Below are 5,846 nucleotides of genomic sequence, written 5' to 3' on the forward strand. Positions count from 1 at the left end.
TGACTGCTCGGCCAGAAGGACAGTCCAAACATAAATAAGAGAAAGAAGAGAGGATCGGACTATTTAATAATATTTTTAAAAAAACGAGGTAATTTCGACATAAAATTTTGAACGAAGGTCTAAATATTTAAAGTCCGATCTATATATCCACTTGAGTGGCCTCGTTAAGGCCGTTAGGGTGCGGAGGTTGAGCCTACGGCGAGCTGAGGAGCGGTGTCACACTCAGGGACGGGAGCAGATGTCGCTTCGTTGCCAAGTCCTTCATGACGACTTCGTAGCCGGCACCGCAGATCGTCTTGACGATTCTATGAATGGTGTGGCTATCCATGTCTGTCAGTAGAATCGCTTGGCGGTACGTCTACTGGCGCCGGTGGGTCACGATGAGTCCCGTCTTGTTCTCTTGCAGCCAGAGTGTGTGGAGCTCATAGTGGCATCAGTCTGGTAGTGGTTTCCAGTCCTGATTGGAGAACCTGCCCCTCAGCTTCGCCGTATCTGTAATGTCTCCCTGCACGAAGTCGTGGTACTGTGTCTTCAGTTTTCCCAGGGCTAAGTGCCAGTCGTCTTTGCGTGCAAGGGGGGGGGGGGGGGGGGTCGGCTGTCGGACTGGCTGGACTGTAGGAGATGACGCTTTCCTCTTTCCAGCCGCCCTCGCACCAATAACAGCAACATGCGGCTTAACAGGAGCGGTCTGTATAGTCGACTGCTGCACCGGAGCAGGCATGGGTGTAGACGCTACGGGAGGCGGCGGCGACTGGACCATGGCGGTGTTCAGCAAGTCGCTCGTTACGTCCGAGGTCGTTTTGGCTGGTGGCGATCAACCGACCAGCGACGCAGAAGGGACCGCCGCTGGCGGTTGAGCCGCCCGCTTCCCCCCCCCCCTTGAGCCGCCCCTGGCGCACGTTCCTTCCTTCCTCCTCTTCTGCTCCTCTTATTGGTATCCGCGTCCCCGTACACCAAAATCACGGTCGCCCGTGACCCGGTGTATGCAACGCGGAACTCCAATAACATTCCAAAGCTTGCCATAAGTTCCCCCAGGTGTGTGTGTGTCGGGGGGGGGGGGGGGGGGGCGGGCAAGTTGAGAGCGCACGGCGACACGTCAAGCAGCATTGCGATCTAGCAGCGGATAATACTTAGAAATTTACATGTATACGCGGACCACTAGGAGCGCTGGGTGGATCCACGACATTTCAATGGAGGGGACACAGTCTCTAGTGGACGAGGGGGCGCGGGGATCACTAGGAGCGATGGGTGGATCCACGACATCTCAATGGAGGGGACACAGTCTACAGTGCACGAGGGGGCGCGCGGACCACTAGGAGCGATGGGTGGATCCACGACATCTCAATGGAGGTTACACAGTCTACAGTGCATGAGGGGGCGCGCGGACCACTAGGAGCGATGGGTGGATCCACGACATCTCAATGGAGGGGACACAGTCTACAGTGGACGAGGGGGCGCGCGGACCACTAGGAGCGATGGGTGGATCCACGACATCTCAATGGAGAGGACAGTCGCTAGTGGACGAGGGGGCGCGCGGACCACTAGGAGCGGTGGGTGGATCAACGACATCTCCATGGAGGGGGCACAGTCTACAGTGGACGAGGGGGCGCGCGGACCACTAGGAGCGGTGGGTGAATCTACGACAGTGGGCAAGGAGGCGCGCGGACCACTAGGAGCGATGGGTGGATCCACGACATCTCAACGGAGGGGACACAGTCTACAGTGGACAGGGAGCTTGAACACAAATGTGCAATGTCTTATTTTAGTGACGTCACCGGTTTTCCCTGAGACGTCGTTTCTGACTTACCCGCCACACAAGAGAAGTAATCGTCACTGGCAATGTAGTTTTCCTCACAGAGGCAGTTAACTCCCTTACATCCGTTAGGCCGACAGGACGCATGCGCGGGGCATTCTTTGCTCGAAGTGCAGTTAGCGAATATCTCTGTTGCACCTGAATGAAGATATAAACATTAGCAAACTGGTTCTTGGAACGTTGTCGTGTGTTTCCGTGTTCGTAATAGACACCCCTTACCCGTGTGCAATTAACATGACACAGCCCCCAGAACATTTTATATTAAACGGACTGCTCCTCCCCGCTCCCGTCTGTATCTTGTATAAAAGAGATTATCTCCGTATGTGTTTCTATGAAAGACTCCACCCTCCCGTGTGTACTTAACATGAAAGAGAAAAAGGTCGACATCCCTGCCGTGTGTTAACCCATAACAATTACAATACTACACCTTCATCTGTATACATATAAAAATTACAACACTACACCTTCATCTGTATACACATAACAATTACAACACTACACCTTCATCTGTATGCGCATAACAATTACAACACTACACCTTCATCTGTATGCGCATAACAATTACAACACTACACCTTCATCTGTATACCCATAACAATTACAACAATACACCTTCATCTATATACCTATAACAATTAAAACATTACATATTCATATGTATACCCATACCAATTACAATACTACACATTCATCTGTATACCCATATCAATTATAACATTACACCTTCATCTGTTTACCCATAACAATTAAAACATTACACCTTCATCTGTATACGTAACTAATGACAACACCCTCATGACGTCACACAAAACTGGAAAGTACCCTCATGACGTCACGAAAATTAATGACAACGTACTCATCACGTCATGAAAAACTGGGCTGGACGTAGCCCAGTTGTAAAGCGCACGCCTGATGCGCGGTCGGTCTACGATCGAACCCCGTCTGTGGGCCCATTGGGCTAGTTCTCGTTCCAGCCAGTGCACCACGACTGGTATATCAAAGGACATGGTATGTGCTATGCTGTCTGTGGAATGATGCATATAAAATATTCCTTGCTACTAATGTAGCGGGTTTCCTTTCTATGACTGTGTCAAAATGATGATTGATAAATCAATGTGCTCTAGTGGTGTCGTTAAACAAAAGAAATTTCTTCATGAAAAACTGGACAATACTCTCATGACGTCAAGAAAAACAATGGACTACACCTTCATGACGTCATCAAAACTATGGACAACACCCTGATGACGTCAAGAACATTTAACTAAGGACGACACAATCGTGAGATAATCGTCATGAAAACGTAGTTATGGACAAAACCCTGGTGGTGTCATCAAAAGTTTACACACCACTATCACGACGTCATGAATACTATAGACAGCCTCTTTATGAGGTAATGAAACGTATTTCTTACCTTCAACTCCCGCTATCACCATCACCAGTAAAACGCAAGTTTGGAAGCACAGCATCTACAAGCAAACAATATAGCAGGTAAAACTAGTATGTCCAAGCAGTGGCGGATCCAGAATATCCATTGGGGTGGGGGTGGGGGTGGGTGATGACATGTAAGGTGTAAGCCCATATAATTTTCAGTCGCAAGGACGCAAAGACAGGTGCTACAATTTAGCAGATATGAGTAATTTTATAAAATGTAGCTTCCTAGAAATAGGGCAGCACATACCACGGCCTGAGATATACCAATCGTCACGGGATGTAGCCCAGTGGTAGAGCACTCGCTTGAGATATGAGTATATATAACATTTAGTTTCCTAGAGACGGGATAGCACATACTACGGCCTGCGATATACCAGTCGTGGTGCTCGCTTCAGATGCGATGGTGCGCATGATCGATCCCCTCCGTGTATGTTTTTCTCATTCCCACCAGTGTCTAGCTAAGGCTCCACCAAGGTCCATGGTATGCGCTGTCCTGTATGGGTAACGTGCGTTAGTTTAATTATTGGAGATGACATTGGTAGAGTATAGTTTGATATGACAGAGCCTTATATTGTTTTATATGACAGTCGTAGAGTATTTTTTTATATAACAGTCGTAGTTTGTTGTTTGATATGACAGTTGTAGAGTATTGTTTGATATGACAGTCATAGAGTATCGTTTGATATGACAGTTGTTGTGTATTGTTCGATATGACAGTTGTAGAGTATTGTTCGATATGACAGTTGTAGAGTATTGTTTGGTATGACAGTCATAGAGTATCGTTTGATATGACAGTTGTAGAGTATTATTTGGTATGACAGTCATAGAGTATCGTTTGATATGACAGTTGTTGTGTATTGTTCGATATGACAGTTGTAGAGTATTGTTTGATATGACAGTTGTAGAGTATTGTTTGATATGACAGTTGTAGAGTATTGTTTGATATGACAGTTGTAGAGTATTATTTGGTATGACAGTCATAGAATATCGTTTGATATCACAGTTGTTGTGTATTGTTCGATTTGACAGTTGTAGAGTATTGTTTGATATGACAGTTGTTGTGTATTGTTCGATATGACAGTTGTAGAGTATTGTTTAATATGACAGTTGTAGAGTATTGTTTGATATGACATTTGTAGAGTATTATTTGGTATGACAGTCATAGAGTCTCGTTTGATATGACAGTTGTAGAGTATTATTTGGTATGACAGTCATAGAGTATTGCTCGATATGACAGTCGTGATGTCTTGTTTGATGAGACAGTCGTAGAGTATTGTTTAATATGTCAATAGTGGTATATTGTTTGATATGACAGTCGTAGAGTATTGTGTAATGCCAGTCGTGGTGTATTACTTGATAATGTGACAGTTGCTTTGTATTGTTTATAAGACTGTCGTGCCGTTTTGTTTGATAGTACAGTGGTGGTGAATTGTTTTATATGACTGTCGTGGAGTATTGTTTAATATACCAGTCGTGGTGTATTGTTTAATATGACAGTCGTGGAGTATTGTTTGATATGACAGTCATAGTTGTTTTGTATTGTTATGGATCGTGTATATTGTTCAATTTGACAGTCGTGGTGTATTGTTTAATATGACAGTTGTGGTACATTGTTTAATATGAGAGTCGTGGTATATTGTTTAATGTGACAGTCGTCGCGTATTGTTTAACATGGCAGTTCTGGTATATTGTTTAATGTGACAGTGTGCCGTATTGTTTAATGTGACAGTCGTGGTGTATTGTTTAATGTGGCAGTCGTGGTGTATTGTTTAAAGTGACAGTCGTGATGTATTGTTTAATGTGACAGTCGTGGTGTATTGTTTAAAGTGACAGTCGTGATGTATTGTTTAATGTGACAGTCGTGATGTATTGTTTAAAGTGACAGTTGTGATGTATTGTTTAATGTGACAGTCGTGATGTATTGTTTAAAGTGACAGTCGTGATGTATTGTTTAATGTGACAGTTGTGATGTATTGTTTAAAGTGACAGTCGTGGTATATTGTTTAATATAAAAGGTCGTGGTGTATTGTTTAATGTACATTTGGTAGCACGAACAAGACGAATCCCTCACGGACCGGACACTGTGTTTTGGGTCCATTAAGGTCGACTGATCGTGCGACTCATCGCACCTTAGATAGACAACAGGTTTAGTGCGCCACTGAGCTACTTTCTGTGGCCTTGTGGTCTGCACGTGAATATTCTTCAGATAGACAACAGGTTTAGTGCGCCACTGAGTTACTCTCTGTGGCCTTGTGGTCTGCACGTGAATATTCCTCAGACAACACGTTTAGTGCGCCACTGAGCTACTCTCTGTGGCCTTGTGGTCTGCACGTGAATATTCTTCACATACAACAGGTTTAGTGCGCCACTGAGCTACTCTCTGTGGCCTTGTGGTCTGCACGTGAATATTCTTCAAATAGACAACAGGTTTAGTGCGCCACTGAGCTACTCTCTGTGGCCTTGTGGTCTGCACGTGAATATTCTTCACATACAACAGGTTTAGTGCGCCACTGAGCTACTCTCTGTGGCCTTGTGGTCTGCACGTGAATATTCTTCAAATAGACAACAGGTTTAGTGCGCCACTGAGCTACTCTCTGTGGCC

Source organism: Gigantopelta aegis, chromosome 5 (assembly GCF_016097555.1).
Source record: "Gigantopelta aegis isolate Gae_Host chromosome 5, Gae_host_genome, whole genome shotgun sequence".
Taxonomy (NCBI): domain Eukaryota; kingdom Metazoa; phylum Mollusca; class Gastropoda; order Neomphalida; family Peltospiridae; genus Gigantopelta; species Gigantopelta aegis.